This window comes from Mya arenaria, chromosome 2, assembly GCF_026914265.1.
Source record: "Mya arenaria isolate MELC-2E11 chromosome 2, ASM2691426v1".
NCBI classification, from domain to species: Eukaryota; Metazoa; Mollusca; class Bivalvia; order Myida; family Myidae; genus Mya; species Mya arenaria.
In genome coordinates, this window is record NC_069123.1 from 21385136 (window position 1) to 21412934 (window position 27799).

Sequence of the window (27799 nt, forward strand, 5' to 3'; positions counted from 1 at the left end):
TAACCACGCCCCCAGGTCCGGGGAATAATGGGGACTTTGACTTTCGGTCCAGCCAAGCCCGGGCAAAGTCCTCGCCCTGCGGGGACGTACTGCTCGTCAAACCCCCGTCAAATGCCCATGCTTCCATGGGACTCTAGGTACGGCCCATTCCACGCTGTATTTGGCTGGAAGACAAAACCGCCGCATTCAGCCGGCACTGCGGGGCCACCTCGAAGATAAAAACACAGCCCATTTCCCCGGTATACCCTTGGACCTAAGGGGGGAGGGGGTGTGGCTACAAATGAATGGTACATAAGAACAAAGAATTTAGAAAATTAAAACAGTCATTATACTTATAAAAGGTTGTATTTTCTGCTTTTACTGATGTTATTATAATACTGTATGTGTAAATACAGACTGTTTCTAAAACATTTACAAGTCCTACTTTTTATTTTTTTATAACACTTATGAGTATATGAATACTAAGAAATGCATTTTAGAATATAAAAAATAACTCACGAGAACATGTTCAATGGTTGTAAGTCGTGTGTCCGGCGTGTATTTGAATAGAAGTTTTGCACTCAAAATCAGATTTAGTTATTATTTACCACTAAATTTTGAGTACAAAACAATGAATTATTAAAAACACACATAAATAATTATTGCCTTCGACGCTGTGAAACTGTTGTTGTTTACTGAAGACTATAATCCGTTGACTATGACACTGATTTTCACTTAAAACGTATATTTTACATTAAGAAAACTGATTTAGTTTTTTTTTTCAAGTTTTTATTCGTCAAGGCATATAATATGCATGTGACATAACAAAACAATGAAACACATATTAATTAACATCAAATAACACAGTGAACAAACATGTCACACACAAGAAAAAAAGAAACTTTACTAAACATCATCAGTGAAAATATGAAGTAATAAGGCACAATGGAATGGTATTGTAATTATCAATAGATCTTTGGTTAATCGGAGTATGGAGAGTGAGTCATCTGAATTTGAGTAAGATGATTTTACAGAAAAATGCCAACTTAATTAATTTAGGTCTATTGTAACAGTTCATAAGTTCATCTAATTTAAAAGAGTTTGGGTGACGAATGTAACAAGGAACAATAAGTTTTTTTTACGGATGATTGAAAAATGATTACATTCAAGTAAGTAGTGAAATTCATCACCAATAACATTCTTAGTATATAACTGACATAATCTTTGATTTCTCTCAATGTTCAAATGCCTGCTTTTTTCAATTGGCAAAGAATGGTTTGTGGTCCTAAACTTACAAAGTATTTTACAAAGGTTACTAGGTAACAAGTCAAGATAATCTTCAAAACAATGATTACTTTTAAACATCCTATATACAAGACATTTGGAAGAGCTATCAACAGTACTAGTCCAGTTTTGTAAGAATTGGTCATACAGTCTACTTTTAACAATTGACTTAAAATTAACAGGACTAATGACTGTTTGACTTCTAAAATAATCAGACAAACTAAGTTCGTTTAAGGTATTGCTAACGAGAGATAACCATAGAGAAACAATAACATTACCATTATGTAGTTTTAAAACCGTATTATATAATAACTTAGATATTTTACAACCTTTTACGTTCACTATAACATAAAACTCTCGATTTAATTTGTAGAGCTATGGGTTTTACACCAAGTTCACCATACACCATGCAGTTAGGGGTGGAAGCCTTGAGATTGAGTATTAATTTGCAATATTTCAGCTGAAACTGTTCAATTATTTTGATATTTTCAAAACCCCATACTTCGCAAGAGTATAACAAAATTGGAGCAATCATATAATCAAACAAATGTAACTGAACTGAAATGGGAAGATTGAGTTTTCGGGACTTTTGAATAAGTGAGAACATAGCTCTTCTAGCTTGTTCAACTTATCTTTTCTTAGCTTTACAAAAACTGCCATTATAATTAAAAAGTATTCCCAGATAAGAGAATTCTTCAACACACTGTAGCATTTTATTGTTATAGAAAAATACTACATTATTTTTAACTATTGATTTACTAAACAGAACAACTTTTGTTTTATCCTCATTTACTTGCAAATCCCATAACGTACATTAATCAAACATAGCATTTAAAGCATCTTGTAAGTCATGATTACTTACAGCAAATAATACCGTGTCATCTGCATATAACAATATAACAATTCTAAGATAAATTTCAACATCATCATCACTAAGGCATTCAAAAGTAACCTTAGACATAGTGGTCAATCCTTCAAATTTTGTAGACATAAATTGGGATAAATCATTCAAAAATATAGAGAAAAAAAATGGAGACGAATTCTCACCCTGTATTATTCACCTTAATACATGATTTTGCCTTAGCATACATATTGCGAATGATTCTAATACATTTCCCATCAATATTATGTGCAAGGAGTTTTTGCCACAAATGAATGCGATTCACAGAATCGAAGGCCTTTCTATAGTCAACAAAAGCACAGTATAACCTTTTCCCTGTACCTACGTTAAAGTCAATAAGTAATTTTAATGAGAAGAAGTGATCTACTGTGCTATACTTTTTACGAAACCCAGCTTGTTCTTCACAAAGTAAATTATGACTTTCTAAATAACAATTAAATCTTTCATTAATAATATTTGTAAATAACTTAAAAACAACTTAAAATACTAATACCTCTATAGTTATTTGGATCTTTAACATCTCCCTTATTCTTATATATAGGTAATATAACTCCGCGGCTCCAGACATCGGGAAAAATACCAGAATCCAAAATAACATTAAAAAGTTGACAAATAATATAAAATGTCATCTCTGTCTGCATGTTTAATAAACTCATTCAGAACATTATCAAACAAAGATGGGCATTTGTTATTTTTCAACAGTCTAACAACTTTTTTTAATTCTTCAATGCTTATTACAGCATTTAAAAACTCATTGCTATATTCAACTGAAGCATCATCAAAGTCTTGGGATGCAACATCATTACCATCAACAACAGACTGGTTCAATTTGATAAAATGTTCATAAAATACCTGGCTAGATATCTTTGAAACGGTATCTTTCCTATCACCAGAATACTTGTTTAGCAAATTCCAGAATGCTTTAGGATCATTAGAGCGTAAATTAATAAGTTGTTTTATTTACATCATTATCAAATTTTTTTACTTTCTTGTTAATTGTCTTTTTTATAACATTTACTACTATTAACCATTATATTATAACTATCCACAGTTTTTATCCTTCTATAATAGTTCTTATCATTTAAACATATTTTCCTAGCAGTATCACAGTCAGCATCAAACCAAGGTTTCTTCTTAGAAGTATGTGGTTTGTACATAGAGGCCTTCTTAGCAACAATAAGATTACAGTTATCAGCAGCATTAACAAAGAGTTCAGATATTTTATTTGTTAAACTATTAATACTATCTTCAGAATACTTTTTATTGTTAAAAATAGAATCAACTTCTGATTGTAAATTTAATAAGGTATCTTCATCAAAGCTAGACAAAAATCTCTCTTTTACAGTGGTATCCCAGATCGGTTTTTTAACTTCATCTTCTATAAAGTCAACATCAAAGTCATTATCATTTTCTTGACTATCAGTAATATCTGATAAATTATGACAACAAAACTTAAAAGAAATAGACGAGTGTGCATCCGATAAGATAGGATCAAAGTCATTTACAACAAAGTTATTAACATTTGGGAGATTACAATGTGACAATAACAAATAGTCAACCAAACTCGTGCTTTTACATGTACATTTACCCAAGTACATATCGTTTCCACATCTACCATTAGCAATACAGAGACCAGTAGATTTGCACATATCCAACAGGCGATAACCATAGTTATTAATATTACTCTGATCCAATGAAAATCTTTCTAATGGAATACCCAGATCCAAAAGATGACATTTGTCTAGTAGCAATATCATCTAAATTATTATCTGCTACATAAGGGTCAAATTCAACATAATCTAACAGCTTGCCGCAGTGTGCATTAAAATCACCAAAAATAGTAAATGATGCATTGTTATATTGTGTAAGTAAATCAACAATATTACTTTCAATGCTATCAAAAATCTCTAATGAGCTATAGGGTGAACCCTCGGGAGGAATATAGACAACTGCAAAAATATTGTCAGCATTATTAAACTTATACCATAAAGAATTTTCATTACTAACATTGAGTACAGATAATAGCTTAAGTAAACTATTTTTATCAAAATACCAACACCTCCAGGTTTCCTTTTAAATACTTCACGATTTTTGCCAAAAAATGTATAGCCATCAACTGAAGGACTATCAAAACAGTCTAACTTAGTTTCAGCAAAATGAACAGTGTCAAACTGCTTAACAAATGCTATAAAATCTGGATTGTTCAATGTTGAGCATAAACCACAAACATTTACATATGCAAGACTAATAACATTATTATTTGACAAATGGCAAAAGTTATGTTCTAAAATAATATTAGAATTATGACTAGAAGCAACATTAATATCATCATTTAAATTAAAATTTTGACTAGTAAGATTATTAGATTCAACAAGTTGAACATCAACACTATTATTGTGAACATTAGAGTCAGTACAAAAAGTAGTGATGCAGCTCTCTGTTGGCTGAAAATGTCCGACAACTTCTTTCACAACCGTGGCACTATCACTCTCCGACCAATCCTAGACATACTTATCAAGGTCAAGGTCACGCAGCATACCGTCCGTCATCTCCACACCTAACTCCTTGAAAATGTCATCGGGCGAACTAAGCTTAAAATGTTTCTTTTTGAAAATACAATGCACGTTTCCATCTCTAAAGAAAGTTTTTTCCACACCTGGAATCTGGCTGACCACATTCTTCATCCTTAGCCGCAGTGGGGTGATATCATCAGTAATAAATACTGATTTATACGCCGGGATTGGAGAATCACGCAGCTTCCTCTTGTGCCGATACACAGTTCTAACAGACATCCTGGAGACAAAACGAACGATAACCTGTTTCTTCTTACCACTCTTGGGATTCGTGAAATGGCAATCACTAAAATCCACTCTTGAAAAAGGACCATCTACCGAAGGAGACCCAGTGTCCAAACTCTTATCAAGCGATAAATCGGCCTGGCTATTAAACAAAGATTGAGAGCTTTGGACAGCTTCATTGTTCTCATCAGGTTGGGAGTCAGCAGTCTTCTCCTTCAAGCCAACCATATGATTGAGTAAATTAACAACCTCATCAACGAGATCACCACTTGGCATGAAATTGCCAATTCTGATATTTTCCCTCTTCTGATACTGATCATTATTGTCAATTTTGTACACATTTACTAAAATGTTTGATTTAGCTTTTGTCAAATCGGAGGACTTCGCACACTCATCAATCATAGACTCCAATGTATCAAATCTTGAATCAAAAAGCAACCTCGTTGCTTGGGTAACCTGGTCAAGATCTTCCTTTGAGAATTTAGAACCTTTTCGGGAGCTCATGATCGTTTAAATTTGCTTATACAATGGAGAGTAAACTACAAATTAATACCGGAAATGAAAAACAACGGTGCGTCCTGCAAAAGATGCCCGACAAAAAAGACTGTCAACAAATATCAGCTGTTTTGCGGTTACCCGGACCTGATTTTGTCCTGACACGAGGAAAGTTATCTCGCGAAGAATGTAAAGCATAGAAATACCTTCAAAACAAGACGAAGTCGACGTTGCAGGTTTAAATTTTAAGTAAAAGAAATTCAGAAAATAGGGGAAATTGAGAAGTATACAAAAAAAATCCACGCGGCAAAATAATATGTGCGGGCGCAAAAAAAAGTTTGTTTTTTTCGTTTTTCGAATTTTAGGTGCGGCAAATCCGACAAACAAATGATCAATTTGTTGTGGCCTTAGCACTTTTTTAAATACAACATGTTTTTTTGGTATTTATTATTCAAATACTATTAATGTAAACTAATAACCATATGCCGTGTACATGGCGCATACCTGTCGTTATATTTTTGAGGAAAAGTAACTTAGGGTACCAGTCTACAGTATTGAGCTCATTGACTCTCATCAGAGCGGCTGAATGATTCAGACATGTCAACACTACTTCCGGATGCGGATGATGTGAATTTTATACGTGTTTTATTGAAGAAATTTATCAATAAGGCCGCCATGGAATGATTACCACCATCATACGGATTATTTTCATCTTACCGTGGAAGCATGTAGAGTTTGATACGTACAATTACATTGCAATACAAGTTCGTTTGGTCCCGACCAAATCATGTAATTTCACATTTACAAAATGGAGATAAGATAAAGAAATATCAAATACTCAATATGCGCATACTTATTCATGAAGTTTCTATCTAAATTAAGTCAAATGTATGAATATGTGTATAGCACCTGGCTTATGAATATGATGGCTGTTTACTGGTGCATAGAAAAGTCTTCGGAAACATTTTCAGTGTAACTGTAAGTACATCCAGGATACATTGTATTTGTTCAATGATATTGTGATAAACAATCGCCATTGGTAGAACAGTATTGCCTGCTCAATTTTGATTTTATCACTTAATCAAAGCGCTGATAGCGCTGCATGAACAGGGTTTTATACGGGTTTTCACCATTATGATTCACGATCATGTGTGTATTGATAAGGTGCTGATATGTAGCACAGTGAATCTAAGAGTCCCCGTGTAAAACAACCACAGGGGCCGCCCCAGGTTTATTGGATCATGATGGTAAATGAGAAATTAATATTTTATTGACAATAAAGTTAATGTTGCTGTGTAACCAGGCAATCCAGGGTGGAGAATGTAACCAATAATAATAATAATAATAATAATAATAATAATAATAATAATAATAATAATAATTATGAATATAATAATAATAATAACATTATTTAAAAGAAGGTAACACATTAAGACATAGGCATCATATTATAAATAAACATAACACACGTCTTATTTACAATGCGGCCTTCTAAAAGAACACACACGCACGCACGCACGTACGCACGCACGCACGCACGCACACACTAAAAAAATATGTGATGCAAAAAATACACAAAACACAAATGAGAGAACACATTTCAGTACCGCAAAAATACATATTGTTAAAAAGCATTATTACATTTTTTATTTCATCATGGCCTATAACTGGAATAAATGATCGTTTTGACATGTAAAAATGCTTAGAATGGAATTGTAAACAAAATTTTATGACAGTCACACATTTATTTAACACCTTACTCAACATATACATAATGTATAAACTATACCAGTGGTATGCATGGAATTATGCATACAATTTTTACAACGGATTGATAATGTAAATAGAACTTCTTGCAGCGGGTTTTAAATGTCTTTTCCGTGTTAGACTTACGTATTTCTTCTGGTAAAAGATTCCAAAATTTCCCACTGTAGCAGGCAAACGAGTTTTTCTTGTATTGTGTTTTATGTCGAATGTGAGCAATATCTTGTCGCGTAGAAGATCGTAATCCATATCTTGTATTGCTAGATATCTTAATAATGTCTTTTATATAACTCGGTGTAAGATTATTAATAGATTTAAATATCATAGCAGCCGTGTGAAATCTGCAACGGCATTCAAATTGAAGCCATTCTATTTTTTTAAATAATTCATGCGATGGCGTTCTAACAGGCTTAAACAGAATTAATTTTTGCAGCTCTTTTTTGAAGCATGGTGATTCGTCTCATATGCGTTTGCTTACTTTCCCCCCAAACGCTACAACAATAGTCAAACATAGGAAGTATATACGATTTTAAACAATTGTCTCATTTGATCCGTTAAAAAGTAATTGAGCCTTTTTCAAAGGGCTATTTTTGCGGTTACTTTCTTGCAGACAAATTCAACTTGCAGATTCCACGACAATGATGAATCAATAACAATTCCAAGCAATTTCTTCGAAGTTACATTTTCAATTAGTACTTTGTCTACGAATAATTTGAGTGCACATGCATTTCTTAACTTTGCATTTGAACCCAGCAACATGCAAATTTTTTGTGGATGTATTGCCATGCTGTTTACTTTGCACCAATCTGATACCATATCTAAATTTATTTGCAACGTACGTTCAATTTCCTGCCTATTTGAACTTTTTGCATATAGTGTAGTATCATTAGCATATAAGTCAATCAAGGAATTTTCAATTTCAAAGGTTATGCCATTAATATATATAAGAAAAAGAATAGGTCCAAAAATGGATCCTTGAGGAACTCCAGAATTTATACATCTTCGTGAAGATTGGGAATCCCCAAACTTTACAATTTGGTGTCTATCTTTCAAATCAGTTGGACAGAATTACCACTGAAATTGTATAATTTCAATTTATGTAAAAATATTTGGTAATCTACTAGATCAAACGCCTTTCGTAAATCAAGAAAGAGAGCACCTACATAGTTTCCATTGTCAATTCCATCAATCCAGTCATCAATTATTCTTATCAACGCTGTATGACAAGAATGTTTTTTCTCGAAACCCAGATTGAAATTCATGTATGATATTCGTATTTTTTAAAAATGTTTTGATTTGATCTGCCAAGTGCCGTTCAAACACATTTGATTGTGTTGGAAGGATAGAAATTGGTCTATAAATATTTGGATCATTGCGATCAGAAGATTTATATATAGGCAAATCCGTAGCCTCTTTTAATGAGTCTGGGAATATTCCTAGCCGTATGCTATTATTTATAATGGACGTTAGTGGTATAACAATACAATCACCACATTGTTGTAGGCTATTAGGCCCTATTCCATCTAATCCTGTAACTTTCGCCGTATTATGCTTATCAATATTTATTTTTACCTCTAATGGGGTGATGTAAGATATATCAAAGTACTGACCCTTTAGCAAACTATTTAATTTAGTACCAAGTTTTGAAAAATTTGTTTCATCGAACACTGATTTATTGATACAATCGGATATGTCAGTAAAATGCTTATTGAACACATCTAATATGTGTGCATCACCAACAACATTTATTCCGTTTGTATGAAGGTATTGTGGTAATATACTATTATTGTTAATAGTGTCATTATTATTATTCAGCTCTCTGAGGTTCTTCCATAATACCCTAGAATCTTTACAGTTTTTAACAACTTTATTGTAATAATCTTTCTTGGTTTGACGTATTAATCGAGTAACATTATTTCTTGAAAGTCTATATTCCGACCACTGTTTACGCTTTTCGAATCGATTTCTTTCTTTTCTGTTTTTTTTCTTCATATTTTACTCGTTTTTCTTTCAGTGGCGCATGGTGCGACAACACCTCATTCAGTCGTTTACAAAAAAACTTCCATGGCTTTATTAGGGTCTTGAATTTGTTCAACCCCATTTATATTTACCTTGTTAAGATCAATGCAGAAGGAAATTTCATTAAAGTTTCTGAAAGACCTATATGTTAATATGATGTTGATGCGTATTTTCTGAAACCTTTTGTAAACGGGCAGCTCTAGTGAAACAAACTGAAAAGTGGTCACTTATACTTAAACTTGATACGAATGCTTCACATACTCGACCCACTGAGTTCGTGTATACATGATCTATAATAGAAGATGTTTTCTCTGTTACCCTTGTATGAACTTCTGTAAGCTGTCTTAATCCGTATTTCATAATATAATTTTAAATGACCCACATTCGGCATTATAATTTATGTAAATGTCTCCTATGATATGATACTCTAAATTTAAGTCTTCAATTACTGAACATATTAATCCATTCTAACTTACTATCAGCAGGTCGATAAATGAAACACACTAGAAATGGTGGTTTTTTTGTGCTCCTTCGGTCTCACGTCGTTTTCAAAAGCTGTTTTTTGTGATGTTATTTTTGTAGAAACTGGTTTACTCTGCGATTTTTAATGTTTCATTTAGTTGTTTCACCGCGTCAGATATCGCTTGCAATTTCTTTGCATTGGATTCGTTCATTTTTTCACAAGACAATTTCAGCTTCATAGTACTCGATTCCACATCTTCAAGTTGACGGTCAGTAAAATCAGAGTTTGTTTTATTTTGTCTTTAGACGCTGAACATTTCATTCCGTAGTTGAGCAAAACCCTCTTCTGTCTGGTAAATATGATATTCCAGATTAGTTTCTAATCAACTGACAGATTCTTGTAGACCTTTGAGTAAAGCAAAGGTTTCCGAGATGGGATGTTGGAAATCTATGGCATCGACTTCGTTTGTACTTGTTTGTCTGTGATTTTTCTACGCGGCATTCTGTACCGGTATGTATTCTTAACAGAACTTCACTGTCGCAGTCAAATAAAGTCACTGTTTCTTCTTCAGGCTGAATAACAAGGTTCGATGGGTGCAGCAACTCTTTTAACGACAAATTAATATCTTGCAACGTGACGCCCCTTTCAGCTAAATTATTTTCGATAGAAGATACTTTTTCCGGCAAATGATCTTCGTGGAACCATTCGTGCGACGCCGGTTTCCGGAACACTTTCAGTCACCGTTAATTCCATGTTTCACGGAATATCGCGAAAAACTTTTATCAATACATTAGGAATATACACGTTCATCTTAATTTTTACATTTTTCAGTCTGTTTTAACAGTAACGTTATATATGAATTTAATTAATACAATTCTAGCATAAGATTCCATCCTATGGTGTTACAATATGAGTTAGGCTTGCCAAGGATTTATTTACCAGGGAAATAAAATAGATATTGGTTGATCATCCAGGGTGAATTTAAAAGATACACTAAACCCGTTTCCTGTTGGTAATTAGATGTTGGCATAAACAAAGACTATACTCATACTAATTATTAAAATGAAAATGATCCTTTTCAGGGCCACTGTTAAAATTTTAAATAGTATTTTAAAATGATATACACATTATTTACATAAAAAATGGATTCTCACCCTGTAGGAACGATAAATAGATAATATGCAACGGCTGGTGAATTATTGAAACAGCATAGAAACAAACTCCACGAAGCCTTACTCCCCGTAAATGTGTGGGGTTTAATAATAGAAAATGAAAATATAAAAAAATGGTGAAAGCTTGTGCTATTCCCAACCAAGAAAATAAAATATATACTAATCAAACTTTACTCATTAGCAAGAGTTTGCTTATTTTTGCCTTGTTATTCACAAAACAACTTCGAAAATACAACAGATTAAAGAGAAATAGTTACTTCATTCAAATGATCAAAATTAAAATAATTGCTTTCAAACAATTGTAAATGAAACACCTAAAAAGGTTATTAAATCCGTGATATTTTCTCATATTTACACCAAACCAGCAAAAAATATAACTCTATTCATTTCAATGAAATGCCATTTTCAAAACAAAATACACAAACATCCGTATATACATACATTATAAAAGGTATATAGATAAATTAAACAAAATAAGTCTTGATAAAGCTTTAATTTCAAAACGTTTTTTCCTTCTTTGTCTATATGGTCAGCAACTCTCTCTATTTCTATATCGTCAGCTAACTCGTCAGCACTTTAGTACGTGCCTGTCAAAATGGCGTGCGTTTGTTATTCCCACGTGGGCTATCACGTGATGTTTTAAGCGGGGAACCTGTGCGCAGGTGATGCGATCATTGTGTCGCGTGATGGAATGATCGATGCGCTTTGAGTGGATAGTAATTCTTTGTTTACGTTTCGATGTTCATTCATTTTTTTGGCGCAGGGTAATTACTTTAATATTATCTTTATCTAAGTTCAACACATTAAATGATTAAAATAGATATTGCGTTATAATTGCTTCTTGCTTTGTCAAATCTAGCTCGGTTATTGGAAACAGCTTGCAATTTATATAGTCCGCACTTTCTCAAACTATATTTTGGTGGTAAAGAGGCAGTCGACACTTGTTATTTATAGGCATTTTATGTTGCAATTGTCGAGATTGTGGCTACACTGAACAGGGTTAAAAACAACCCTGTTCAAAAATCATAAGGTTTTTGTTCTGGCAATTCTTTGCGTCCATATCCCACTTATAGTTTCCTAACCAAGAATGAAAATCAATAATCAAAACTGCTGTGTTGATAGATGGATATTTTGTTGATAGATCTATATAAATTTAAGAGAAAGGTATTCGGTAAAATAATTTACATGTGTAACTTTTGAGTTTTTATTTAACCAAGCAGTGTTGAATATTGTTGAATCAGAATTGAAGAATATTTATTTGAGATTTGTATGAATCAGTCGACTGGCGTTTAGGGAACAAAATCAAAATCAAAATTTTCAAAAATGTTCCCTATCACGCATTGTTGTGGCATAGTAAAGTAATGACAGGATTTTCATTAAGAGCCGGCTGCCTGCTAAAATGACTGCTTCAAAGAGAATTCAATAAACAATAAGTGAAGCCAATGCTTTAATTTGAGACAAACAAAAACAAAACAGAAACAAAGTTCACAAACTGTGAGCAATGTGAGAATACCTTTAAAATTCATCATTGATAAATTTTCATTGCTAATTTAGACAATTTTGATGCCAGAAATCACAAAAATCGCTCACTTGAATCATCCCTGTCATAGTTTAAACTCATACCGGTAATCAAATTTCAATATACACTGCATCATTTGCTTGAAATCATTTTGCATAGATGAAAAATGTAATTTTTAATAAGCACAACATATCCTTTATGTTACCTAACATTATAATAAATTAGATCATAATTAAATGTATACTGACTTTTCTTGCACTTAAATGTGAACAAGTAATTTAAGTATGCTTGGGATTGAACACTAAGGGATACAAATTTCGAAGTATAATTGAATGGCAAACTATCATCAAAATTATACACACAGGTGTTCTTCGATATACAAAAAATGATACTTCCTATTTTAAGACTATTGAACATTCAACATTTACTATAAACGGTTACATGAAATGATGAATATATTTGGAGGATAAGATATTCTACTAATTCAAAGGTAATTTGGCTTCGCTTAATTGTCTAAACTTTCTCTCAGTGATAATTTAAGGAATACATTTTATATAATGCAGTTGTTTTTCAAGTTTAAGAATGTAAGTACAAAGAACAATGCATTAACTAATGTTTATCAATGCAGATTGTGGAAGGTCATGGTGAATTTCAATGAACCACTGATAAGCCCTGCCAAATTTGGACACTGATTGGTCAGTTAGGTATCAATCGGCTGGCTTCGCTGATCTGATAAAGACGATTAGGCAATAAGATTCAGATCAATTAACGGAGGTTGTGTACTAATACACATTATTATTATTATTTTTTTTTTTTTTTATTTTTTTTTTGTTTTTTTTTTGGGGGGGGAGGTCACTTATAGAAGGCTTAAACTAGGCCTTTAATGACAAAATACAATGTAGTTATGTTTATGGTTCTTCATTTCAACTATCATTGATGAATGTTTACAAAATCATTGAATAATGAAATAAAACAACAAGCGAAATGCTTCTGTTGCTTCAGTCTTGTTCAGTATAGCTAATATGAAGATTTTCAAAGTAACTGGAAGACAAGTCCATCTGTCTAGAAAGAAATTTAAATTGCCAACTTTATTTTTACCCTGTAGATCTCATTGATATAACACATAACACCAAGTATATGTTGACACAAGATTAAAGGCTTGGAAGGTGTCTGGGCATGTTCATACATTGCACTTTTCAATGCAAGAAATGTTTGTTTATTCAAGACGAGTAAATGAAGTAATCCCCACACCCAGGAACTGCAGTATGCTGGTTAAGCTCAATTGACATCATAACTTGAGTTCAAATTGCTGCAATTAAAGGCACATCTAGATATCAGGATTATTCAAACACTGTTTTAGCAACCTTAATTGAATTACTGTTGCGAAATTATTTAAAGTCTTTTTAAGATCTACAAGGACGGGTGAAAAGCATGTACTGCAACACCTGATACATGTTGCCTGGGGATTAAACAAATTCTAGGCACTCCAAATGTTACAGTACTATTTAATTTGGAGTGCCAGAAAAGAAAACTACTTGATTCTACTTTTAACGTCTTCTTTCTGTATGACACATTGGACCAGGAGAATCATGAACCTGCAACCTTTTGCAAATAATGAGGTAGGGAGCTATCAGGACAGTTACAGAGGACAATTCAAGAATGGCCAACCCTTTGTATTTATTGAGTCATCTGATGCATACAAATTAAGACGGAGAAAATAATTCTTTATTTTTCGAAACTACTTCCTTAGCATTTTGTATGCAGTCTGACATACGTGTAGTTATCTTTTACAAAGATTGTTCAAAGTATGGCCATGTGGCTTAAAGATGCTCTGTCCAAGGGGTGACTGTATGGCCATGTGGCTTAAAGATGCTCTGTCCAAGGGGTGACAGTATGGCCCTGTGCCTTAAAGATGCTCTGTCCAAGGGGTGACAAGACGCAAGCCGAGTGAAATCAAAATCTGCAAAAATCCACGAGAGTCGAATACGACATTCCAGATAAAAACGCAGTACTAATAACCCTTTTATAATATACATTACTAGTTAGATCACTTAAAAGCCACATGTTTTAAAAAATAAATTTCATTTCACGGACTCACACTTTGGTTTTATGACGTCATTTTAACATTGTACAACGATACTTGTTATGAAGTGACGTCACAAGAGTGGAATACGGCAGTATTGCACTGTAGATGAATAAGGACTTCGGTATTTTGCGATAATTTGTATTGCGTGTGGATTTATGATGGGTATATAATAAAGAGTATTATTATGTTTGGTATTCCATTCTCACTAGCAGTGTGATCTACTTCTGACACCATGTTATGGAATTTGATCCGTGTATATAAAGATAATTCAATGTTTCATACTTTGATAATGATATACATCTCATGATAGTCAACACAACTTTGCTATGTACAAAAGTCTCCAATAGTAATACGAATAACATAAGACAGTAGGCAGAGCTTAATATTCATCAGCAGCTCTTAGTTATCATGGTAACATTTTATTAGAATGGAATACCAAAAACAAATTAAGAGGGAGAAAATAATGATATAATAGTGTATAATATCATTAAGAGGCCCTTTACCAAGCTTGTTATTATGAAGATTTGGTTGAATCTTGTCCTGACCCAATGCCCAGTTTTTTCTATATTATTGAAAACTTAAGCTTAAAAATGTTCTTCTCCAATTTATTTAGTTAAGAAACTTCATTGTTACTGTCATCTTTGGAGGATCTATGTTTCAATACCTTTTTTATTTAACAAACTTGACTGTCAGTTTAATTAAGGCATGGCCGCATTCAGCACACTTAGTGCTTTAATGTATGCATGTGTTTTCATATAGTTAAAGCTAATACAATAACATTATAAATTATAATGCACACTGTTTGGAGAAAAGAATTGTGTGTACTTTGGTTATCATACGTCAACCACGTAAATTAATTGGTATAAGTCTGATCTTACGACATTGATATATTCAAAAGAACTATGACTGGTTTAACCCTTTATCCCTCCCACATAACGAGACTTTTCATTATTATGATACACATCACATATTAAACTAAAAGACTCGTGAATATTAGCGATTCCCAGAACTAAACCCGTGTCTCTCAATGCTAAACAATTGTGCAGAAGTTTGTTTGCATTTCACCAAAAAGTGGGTAATGTGCTTGCAATAAACATAATGAGGGGTTCAGGTAAAAAAATCGGCATGGAAACATGTACAGTCGAGTAATAACCTTATAGTTTGAAAAATAGGAATATAAACTTCAAGCACAGTTACAACATGCACAAATATGCCTTATTTGCCGAGAAAATACGAAATTTTTTGGATAAAATCAACGTCTATTTGTAAACATTGCCTCCTAGGCCACAATCTCTTCAATAACTTTTTTTATCTTTAAAGTTATGATACCAAACTAAGATGTCGATCGAAGAATATGTTTTTCGCCACATACTGGACGCATACATTTTTCAAAATTTAAAGAAAAAGTCCACTTACCAGGCAAAAGTTGGTACCAGATTCGGTACTTTTCATTCTAAATCCGCCATTTTGTTTGCCATGAAACATTTTTCTTACTTATTGTTTGCATGAAACGAAATAAAGTCCTCCCCCTTGAACAATGAGACATAACAAATTGGTTTTGAATGGCATTAGCTATTGAAAATAACAAGTAATTTAAAATTAAAATAGCAAACGTTTTCTCACGAGTTTTCGGAATAAGATGGCTATAATTCCATTCTTCAAATATTTCCTGTTTTTAAATCGGCTGATTTTGACGTTAATTTAAATATGTGAGCACAATTAGGGTCGAATACGCATAGAGCAGTCTCATAAAAATCTGAGCTTGAAATTGCTGGAATGATAAACATTTCCCTAAATAATAAGTAAAATAACATTTTCAACAAAACACGTCCTTTTACCGATTGTAAATTTCCGGTTCAGTGGTCGCGGTAGTACTCGTTACTAAAACAAAAAAACATGTTATTAACGGTAAACTAATTTCACTTTCCTTACATGGATTGATCCGTTTAATTCCCCTAAAATCCTGTGCTTGTGTATTTTTTTTTGTATTCGTCGACCATAATTATATCGTGCAAATGCCATCATGTTGCACGTTTTTGTCTTCATGGGACAATAATGCTATTATCGCCCTCATGTGTCTTGATAGTCACACGGGTTGAAACGATAGTCATTTTTGCGGGAAAGAATTTCTATAGTATAACTGTTACTATATATAGAAACATAGGTATTATTTGGAAATAAAATATTTACCGTTTATTTGAAGAATGTTAATCCTGTTTGTCAAACGTTTTCTTGAACTTTCTGAATGATCGAACATTTCCTTTCGTACAAAACAAATTGAATATAGGGTGTAATATCATAGTTCAAATATAACAATAAGTTCCAAGGACTGTGATTTCGGTCCAGAAAGAACTGACGGACTGATCAGGGATAAAATAGTGTTTGGATGCTAGTCAGACATGGTGAGGGAGAGGATAGTTGAAAGGGGTAGTGAATTAGCCCAGGAACAGCAGTCCAAATCTCTCAAACGTGTGCAAAACAAAGCAAATAGACGCAATGAAATAAGCGGAAGTAAACAAGCGAAATGAAATAAGCGGAATGAAATAAGCGGAATGACTGAAAGCGGGAGGCGTATTAATAGCATTTAGCACGAAACATAGTGCACTTGTCAGCTCGGGTATTGTACACTATCAAATGAATTTCAGTCTGATCAATTTAAATAGCAACACATGGGATTCAAAAAACATTATTACAGAAAGATCAAAGATTTCCAAATCGGCAAATGGTGTTCAATGATATAGATACACATTCTTACATACGAGAAATAACGTTTTTGTAATACACGTTTAGCAATCAATGGCAAACTACATGTAGCAACAATCAGTTTACAAGTCAAGTCAACACATTTATTCACTCAAATTCAAGCACACCATAAAACATGAGATAGTTGATAAAGACAATACAATTCAGAGGCTCAAATTGAGTATTCAAAGACATAACATACATTAAAGTGTATCATGAAACATTTTAATTTGATAAAACGCGTATTTTTACATAAATACATATTCAATGGCATTGTACAAATAAATGTAAAAGCAAATGTATAAGCAAAAGTTATTAGTCAAAAAGTAAGGCGCAATCTGAAATAATTCCAATAAATTACAGTCCTAAAATAATATTATTTTTTAAACTCATCATGATACACGTACTTAATAAAATATTGCAATCATGACTAAAAAATTAAAACAGTATTTAAGACAAATGATGCACGTATAGTATATACAAAGTAAAAACAAAATTAGTTCTTAATGCACTTTATCACGATCATTACAGTCTCTAGAATAATGCATAAAAGTCTCGAAAGTAATGTGTTTTCAGTTTCTTCTTAAAAGTTTCTACAGTTTCTGAGTTTCTGAAACTAAGAGGCAACTCATTCCACAATTTTGGTCCTACAGTAGAAAACTTCTGTCACTAAGTGTTCTCATCTTATTGAATGGCACAACATAACACCCGCTAACAGGATGAGACGATCGTAGGTTCCGTGTTAGGATCTGTTTTGTTAGTATCTCTGTTAAGGTAGTCAGGAGAATAACAAAACAGAGCAGTTGTACATGAAGGTTAACATTTTGAATGTAATTGGTAGCCAATGCAGGTCACAAGGAGATTGTTTGAAGCTGTCAAATTGTCAAATTGCTTGCGATTCAGCACCAGTTTGTCACACACATTTTGAATACGCTGTAATTTGCTAATCTCACTCTGTGCGATTCCGTAGAGGATTACAGTACAATAGTCAAGATGAGAAATGACTAATGACAACACAAGAGTTTATGCAGCTTCTTTGGTGAGATATTTTCGAATACTTTTGATTCTGAAATAACTAAACATGGCAGTTTGACTTTTTCTTTTCACTTGCTCTTTGAAATTTAATGTTTCGTCAAGAAATGCTCCAAGACATATAATTCAACTTCCTGATTTTATATTCATCTCCTGCTATGCAAATTGATTTCGTGTTAAAATTATGAATCTGTTGCCTACAACCGAACATAACAAACTCGGTTTTTGAAGCCTTCAATTTTAGTTTATTTTCATTCATCCAATTGTTGATTGTAACAGAACATTTTTCTAGTTCCGGTATTGCTTGAATTACAGCTATTGAAGATGTTGGTTTAAGGATATATTTAATAGCCTCGTGATGACAGGTAGTAATTCATCTAAAATAGATTTCAACAATTTAGTTGGAAGAATTTCAATATCACATGTTTTTGTCTGCAATTGACTTTTAATTTTTGTGCATCAAATGGTCAGCAAGTTTTCTGCTAATACACTTTCATTATCTCCAATTGGCATCGAGTTTTCAGATAGTGTTCCCGTTATCTCAGATACAAACAAATAGAGCTGTTTTGAATCACCTTTTGCATTTAGAACTTTCTCACTGAGAGAAAATCTTTTCCCACGTTTGAGTTCATGTTTGTGATTTTTTCGGGCAAATTTGTACAGTGAAAACTCACTAAACCGGACAAGGTCCGGACCGGGAAAAATTTCCGGTTTAGTGAGGATTCCGGTTTAGTGAGGATTTGATGTACGGAGTAAGTTTAGACGGAGGTTGAGACATGATTAAAGCACATGCAAAAGTGATAAACATATTTCTGCGTTTTTATAATCATCTTTTTTCCGAGTCTTAAAAAATAAAACAACTGGCGTAATTTAATGCTTGTTAAGTATATTGATATTTTAATTAACGCACCGCTCTAATTTGATTCACTCATGGAAGTCTTTAGATAAAACAACCCTCCAAAATGATCACTTAATAACCGTTTCTAGTTCTTTATTTTCTACAACAAACAAATTAATGTCTCAATCAATTTTTCTTTTCACAAGTTTGATTAACGTTTGATTATCGCGCGGCAGTCAATCCACAGCGGAATCATCATTATCGATTATCGAGTTATCACAACATCAAAGGTGCAATATTTAACGACGCACCGGCTGTCAAAACAAAGTGACAAAGTGACACGCGATTCGCGAATTCCTAATACACAAAATCATTTTGACATGTTTGAACAAATAAACGTCCGGTTTTGCGAGGTAAAATTACGTTGACAACTAACAAATTTTCTCGATTTTTTGTCCGGTATCCGGAATTCCGAGGTTCCGGTTTTGTGGGGATTATTTTACATTGAAAAGTATAAGGGAAAAATCGGGACTCTGAAAAAAGTCCGGTATCCCGAGGATTCCGGTTTTGTGGAGATCCGGTTTAGCGAGGTTCCACTGTACTTTCATAGAGATGTGACTGTTTATGTTTCTTTCATAAGCGTTCGGCTTTGTGTGTCATTTTTTAAGACGGAGAAAAGTTTCTCTGAATCATGGTTTGGAAGGCAGCAAATTGTTGTTTTCTCAGTAATAGGCTGAATATAAAATTTGTTCCACTGCTGTCTCAAACTGGTCAACAAAAAAGTCAACATTGTCTCTTTCAATGCTCTTTTCTTTCAGATCGTTGGAGAATGCGCTTACATCCATTTCTGAAAACCACAGTCGCAGTTTACGCAGTTTAGCACGTGTTTTCTGTCGTTTAGAAAATGAAAAGACAGTTTTTGCAAAAAGAAATTTTAAACAACTGTATTAAACTAATCAATGCGCAGACAGGAGTTTTGACCCTTTTGCCCTATCATTGAATATGTAAATGAGGTATAACATGAGTTTTTCGATGAGTTCCGTTTGTTATGTTTTGTACGAAAACAAATGTTGAAGTATCTTTAGCTCCACGGAATCGTTTAATATATTTTTTTAAACATATGCAACTTATCCTTTTTTGTTAAACACAATTTACTGGTTCAAAAGTAAGTTATTTAGTACTGATCAAAGGGAAGTAACTACAAGTACATGATTTTAAAAGTAACCCTTGATCTTTTGTTTTAAGCATTTTAAAGTAGTACTCTATGAAATTTGTTCAAATGGTGCCCCTGGGATCATAATTTGCACCGTCTTTTTTGGTCACGAGTTTCCTATAGACTTATATAAGAAAAAAAACAAACATTCTTATCTGAAACCGGCTAGGCCCTGACCCTTGATATTTTGTATGTGTCATTACATAGCGGTTGATACCAAGATAATTCAAATCTGGCCCATCCTAACGGTCACAAGTTTCCTATAAACATATTTCAGAGAAAACAAACTTGATAGTTTGTGTGTAGCATCATACAGAAGTCCTCCACCAATATGTGTTGAAATAATGCCCAGTGGATAAATTTGCCACCTGGGGCAAAAGTTTCATATAGACTTATATAGGGAAATCTTCTTTCCTAATACATGGCCGAGACCTTTGATATTTGTCTAGTCAAAGCTGGTCCCACCTCTTTTGACCTACTGTCTTATTTTTGTAGTTACAGTTCGTCAGTCAGTTCCGATTATGAAGCAGTTTCGGTTAACTTTTATATTTAGTATCCCATGCAAAGAATAAGAGAAAATTCTCATCGACTCCCATAAAATAGCTTTCCCTGCAAAATTTACAAATTTTCGGTTTTGACATATTGTTTACTTCCGGTCAAGCGCCTATTGACCCCAACAACAGCAGACGATCGTGTGCAGATATTGACAACGGAAGAAAGAAGTGTGTAAAATTATTTCCAAAAGTTATATTTTAATGGCCCAAAAACGGAAAAAGGTAAATTGCAAATGTTTGTTCTATCATTACTGTAACAGCGCAGGAAAAGTCTTGTGAAAATGTAAATGCATTCTATCCATGTGACCTACTATTGTAAGGCATGTTATTAAAGCAGTTACGGATCATATATTAAGGGGTCTGCTCAAGAATATATATTTTTTTAATTTATCATGGCGGGTGCAGCAATTTTCATTGATTTTCTTTTGTTTGCACGTTTTGATGCCTTCACAATGTGGAAAACATTTAGTGTTGCACTTGTCCGTGCATACGTCCGTCTATACGTACCTCCCGTTATTTTGTGGACGCAACTCCTTTTTAACTTACTAATTTATTTATTTTATCAACTTTACAAGGGGATAAACTCTGATATAGCCATTGATTTCACATAGCTAGTGTTCCTTTAACACAAGTGATTTTAAAATCATAAAGCATTATATAAAAACATGTACTTAATATGCATTTTCTAAACATTTTAGGTAACCACAGGGACCAGTCAAGTGTTCAGATCAGCAGAGAAGGTTAAGAAGAAATACAAAAAGTCCCAATCTCCATGCAAAGACAAGATAGTGAGAAAAAGACGTGCCTTGTACGACGTTCAAATTAAAAAGGTATCTATACATAAAGCTTCGATAGCACAACCTCAGTTACAGTTACCTGTACAGAAGAGTTTCCGGGGAGACTGCAATTGATTCTAGGAATGGACCAGGGACAGTATTTTCTAGGCAAGAGGTAACAGAACTTGCTCAGTATCTTAGTGAAATAGCGAAAAGAGGGATGGGGCTACGGCTCTGTGAGTTTTTGGATCTAATGCAGGATATAATACGGAAAGAAAACAGGAAAACTCCATTCACTAATGATAGACCTTCCTATGAATGGTACAAGAAGTTTATTGATAGAAACAAAGACATTGTTGCCTAAAGGAAAGAAGTTTTGCTTGAAGCTTCAAGAAGCAGACTCACAAGTGAACGATTTGATAAATGGTATTCGAACTTCAGAGATTTCCTAGCTGAGAAAGATCTTCTCAACAAGCCCGAACGAATATGGAATGTCGATGAGAAAAGGGATGGATGAACATTGAAACGTTTGAGATATACCTTGATTACTTTGACAAACATATTGTGACAGAAAAGCCGGTTGTATTGTTGATAGACTCGGTTGGTTCATACATCAATCGTTCCATATTAACCAAAGCACGGTCAAACGGAATTGAGCTGTACAGAATTGTGTCTAATGCGACTCACCTTATGCAACCACTTGACAAGGGCATGTTTGGGCCATTGAAGAAACAGTGGAATACGACTGTTCGGAAACACAATCGAACACCCGGGTGTAGTAATAAACAAAACAAAGTTTGCAGAGAAGATAAAGGATTGCTTTAACGCTTTTAACAAGCCATGTACTATCGTTAGTCGCTTCTGTTCATCAGGCATATATCCCGTCAACCGTTAAGTCATCCCAGATCAGCAGTTGAAGATATTCAGTGAATCTGATAGGGCATCCATAGTAAAGGAATCAGAACAGAGAGAAAATACTCAAGTGCAAACTGATATAAATGAAGAAGTATTCAATGCGTATGCAAGCGTATTGTCAACGCCAGTTAAGCACACGTATGAAAACAGGCTGCAAGATAATTTATATATAAATGGGCATATCACACGGGTACGATACTTATGTACTTTTAAGTTCGAAGGTGAAAACAAAATTAATATCAGGTGAAAGTATCCAGTCAGACAGCTCAGCTAATAATCAAGATCCAGTGAAAGAATCTAACCTGGGAGAAATCAGTGCTCTACAGCTCCTTGCTGATATGGCTACAGGTTTGAATCAAAATACAACTAGTTAAACATCTGAAAGTCATGTAATGAAAGAGGCAATGAAAATACCAAAAGCCTCATCTATGAAAGTGAAACGCAAAAGCATTGTAGATGAACTACATGACCACCTGACCTCGCCCGAGTGTATTAGAAAACTTGAATATAAAAACCTCGATAAGATACGGAAGTTTGCTGAGAAAGAGAAGAAGGCAAAACAATCTTATTTGAAAGCTACATCATCTGGCAACCTCGCAGTGAATGGAATGTCCCCAGTAAATGCTGCATTGAAAGGAAAGTCCTTATTAAATGCCTTTAAAGGAAAAGCAGCAGTGAAATATTCAATTTTTGTTTGCCATAACTGCAAATAAGACAAATGTGTCAAATTCTAAGAAAACCTACTTCAAATGTGAAAACATTCATGAGAGATAGTGATATAGTGGATAATTATTGTGTTTTAAATGTGTTAACTTTTACAAAGAAGACATTTTGCAATAGTATTTGCTATACATCTTACTATCCACAGAGTATGGAAATTTTATGATGATACAAATAATGTCACATTGCAAATTCACAACTCATTGTACAATAACCTCATTTTTATATTAAAATATTTTATATAATAATGTGTGTATATGATGTGTTGCTTTAAAAATGACATTATGTTATAAACATCTGTCATAAACATTCTTTTATAAGCACCTTTCACTTTAGTTATTTTGCTTTGGTGAATCTATGTGGGTATTCTATCTTAGAATCGATGCTTGCGATTTTACAATCTTACTTCAATATTTAAATCTTTATTGCATTTTTCATGGTAAAGGATTGTTGTTCATGTGGCTGGGTAGCACTGGTATGCACATTTAACTCTTCGATTTTCTTTTAAATTCTTTTCAGAAGCAAGATGAAAGTGGTGAACCTTCTTCCAAGCAAAATGATGGTGTTAGTTTGTATCAAAAGACTTTGAAGCACTCAGTCAGCAAGTTAAATAGATGCACGAGGTTTTCGTGCAAATCTCAGTTTAGGCTCATTCAGCTTTGGGCAGCTGATGAACACGAACGTATTTTTTTTTTCGTCTGCTTGTTGTAAAAATGACCGAGGAACAACCACGTGGTGGTACAGAAATAGAGAATCATTTACAGCAGATTTTAATTGAACTGCGACACCAGAGATAGGGAGTTTCATCTTTACGAGAAGAAGTTCAGGGAAACAATTATACTGTAAATTCTGAGGTGAAAAAGCTAAAAATTGCTAAAGACTTAGTTTGGAAATTTCATGGAAATAGAGTTAAATTTGACTTCAACGCGGAGTTGGAAGATATCACTAAACAGGCCAGCTGGGCTTTGGAGCACAGTAAATTTGACTACTGTATGGAACCGTTGAAAAACGTTACAGAATCAAAACACTAAAAGTGCTGATGGACGGTGACACTGTTCGGTCTGCTGCAAGTATAGAACTAAGTCCTTTCTCTTATAAAAACAGAAAATCATCGGAACCTAATCTTGAATATAGAAGCATAATTTAAACACTCTTAGGTGAGGACAATTGGACAATGCTTCAAACCAAATATCTAAGCTTGATTTTTATTTTCCAAACATAATTATTCATCTTAATGCTGTAGCTTTGAAAAGTTGATGAAAAGGTCACCTGGCAATATCATCGTTAATGTTTGTTTGCAGAACTACTTCATGGTCAAAATTTCATTCCAGTTGCATAACAAATACGCCAAAAGGACACAATCAAGATAACTGAAGCATAACATTAACAGATTTTTTTTAAAACAATACACATGGTCCAAAGTTCAATGTTGTGAAGCATTGCCAAAAAATGTCAAAATCCTGTCTACATTCTAGTATTTTTATTTTTTATTTTTTCATTGAGTAAGACCCTTTTGGGCGATTTTAACACTGTAAATATCTGTAAAGCTATATACATGTATACAATATTGATATCCCCAGCATGCACAATTAAGTTATGCATTATCTTTTACCATTGTTAATTTTAACATACAAAAAAATACTGTAATTTACACTTACCTGAAAAATGTGTAGTCAATGATAGAGAATAATAAGTGGCAGATTTCAAATCAAGGCATTTAAGGCTCACCAGGGGCTTAGCACCATCCAGATAATACAGATAGGCTAGCTCCGTGTCCTAATGCCAGGATCATTTATAATAGTAACTTTATCTTGTTGAAAAGTTTAATACTTGACTAGTCCAAATAAACAGCAACTTCAGAGTCTTTGACAAGTTTTGTTTTGGCGAGTCCTCATGTCCACATCCAACTTTTTCTCCTAGCCAAGAATGACATTTCGAGCACTAAGTTTATTTAGTTCAAATAATTGTACATTGAATGATTTTTTACCATTTTTGATATGGCACGTCACGTAGTGAACACATCTATAATTTTCGACTTGATGTATATTGAGCTTCAAGATGACGCGCATCAGCTAGATAGTTCCAAAATGGCAATGCTATGTTGACAGAAGCTGATCAATATTTAAGTGTTTACTGAAACACTTGTGTAATTATACACAGTTGTGTGATTAAACAATGATATTGGCCCAAGATAAATTATGTGAAACGTTCGTGTTTCTATTTTGCAATGCAGTGTTTAATATTGAAGTGTTGTTACAGTTGAAGAAAATATTTTACTATGGTATGAATCAGATCAACATGGCATAAAGGGAACCAAATTATGCACTGGTCAGTCAATTGTAACCACGCCCCCCCCCCCCCCAATCTTGGGAATAGCGGGGACTTGGACTTTCAGTACAGAATACACCGGCTAAATTCCATGCCATGCGGAGACAAACAGTTGGTAAAATCCCCACCAAAGTCCCTGCACCCTGGGGACTCTAGGTAAGGCCAATTACTCGCTATATTTAAAACAAGACAAAACCACCGCATTCACCCGGCAATGCAGGGCCACCTGAAAAGCATAAACACGACCCATTTCACCGGCTATTCCCCGTATATCCCCGGACCTTGGGTGGCCGTGGTTAAAATTGATTGGTGCATTAATATCACAATTTTAAAGAAAATCTGAAATACCCTACTGTACTGTAATATATGTTTTATGCAGAAAGATGACAACTGTGACGCAGTTGTTTCGAGTTATTATCATTATTTTTCACATCAATATTTGCAACAATTATTAACATCTACTAATGGCACGAAGAAAAACCACGTCATTGTTTTTTTGGATTTTCACTAAGTTTGTATTTCCGTGTTTTACTGCAACTTACTTTTAGTAGTGGGTGACCTTTCCTGATGTATTTCAGTCATTAATTGTATTGCGTTAAATTCAGCCAATATGACCACAAGGTGATGATGTTATTCAATTAATTATTTTTAATTCTCCTTTTTAGCACTAACAATTCATTGTAAAACTCTAGTGTGATGCCTTAAATCCCATTTGACATCGGAAATTCCACGGACTTGTGTTGATTCGTCCGCCATCTTGGATAAACCGGGTCATTTTGGGCGTTAACACAAATGGCACGTTTGGCAAATGATTTTCAACTAAATGGCATTCGATAGTATAAATACCTATACCGTTACGTTTATTCACCAATGAACGAAACCAATGCTCTAAACAGGGAAAGAACCACCGGAGGACGTCACAGAATCAAAATGGCCTCCAGAAAGTTCGTAGAGAATTTAGAGGAACTTAATTCGGCCATTCTAGACCATGAGCTCCAAACTGGTACTCGTTTTGCAGTTGAGTCTAACACCAAAGACTTCGGTAAACGTGGTAAGTTCATAATCTGTGCTAGTTACAAGCCATTTTATATATAATCTCATTATATATAGTAAAAGGCACCACACCACTCGGATCAGCAGGTCAGTATTAAAGTATACTGCATTAATCTAGTGGTTTACTTTCTGATCTTTTGAAAATACTCGCAAAGAATTTAGGTCCATTTTGCAATGCCCTGAATAGTATTATATGTTCAAAGGTATGGACAAAACACCACCGAACAGCTTTAACCCTACAAGTATTTTTTTTAAATGTTTTACGTCCTGAGGTCTGGATAATAGCCATAACATGTTTGGAATGCATTAAAAAGGAAATAATGTTCAAAGGTCTGGAATATAAACCTCATACATTTTAGTCCTGTTTACATGCAATGTAGAGGGTTTTACGTTCCGAGGATTGGAATATAACCCCAATGACTTATTTCTATTTATTTGCATTTTAAAGTGCTTAACGTTCTGAGGTCTGGAATATAGCCCCAATGATTTTAATTCTATTTGCATGCATTTAAAAGGACTTTACGTTCTGAGGTCTGGAAAATAGCCCCCATGATTTTAATCCTATTTGCTTGCATTTAAAAGGGTCTTACGTTCTGAGGTCTGGAAAATAGCCTGGAAGAATTTTCGTTGTACCTGCATGCATTATTAAGGGCATTACGTTTTGGAGTCTGGAAAATAGCTCGCAAGAATGTTAGTTGTACTTGCATGCATTTTTAAGGGCATTACGTTCTGAGGTCTGGAAAATAGCCCGCAAGAATTTTAGTTGTACTTGCATGCATTATTAAGGGCATTACGTTCTGAGGTCTGGAAAATAGCCCGGAAGAATTTTAGTTGCACTTGCATGCATTTTTAAGGGTATTACATTCTGAGGTCTGGAAAATAGCCCACAAGAATTTCAGTTGTACTTGCATGTAGTGATGTTCCGATGATCGATTATAATCGAAAATCGATTGGTTTGACCTGAAATCAGCGACAATCGATTGTATTTGTTTAAAATCGATCATCGAAAAAAAATATTAGTAAGTGTTCAGATGTTATCTTTAACTTAATGGCTGATTAAAGCCACAATGAGCAAGCACAAATGAACTTTTTTTATACAACACTTAATAACTTTAATCATAGAAATAACGTAGATTCATATAATGATT

General features: G+C 33.8%; 1 long non-coding RNA gene across 1 annotated transcript; it reads left to right on the forward strand.

Moving 5' to 3' along the window:
* Positions 1–11580: 11580 nt before the first annotated feature.
* Positions 11581–25134, forward strand: LOC128225219 (uncharacterized). The gene is made up of 2 exons (XR_008259623.1): positions 11581–11639; positions 23790–25134. It is a non-coding gene; the product is annotated as an uncharacterized LOC128225219 (long non-coding RNA).
* Positions 25135–27799: the final 2665 nt, after the last annotated feature.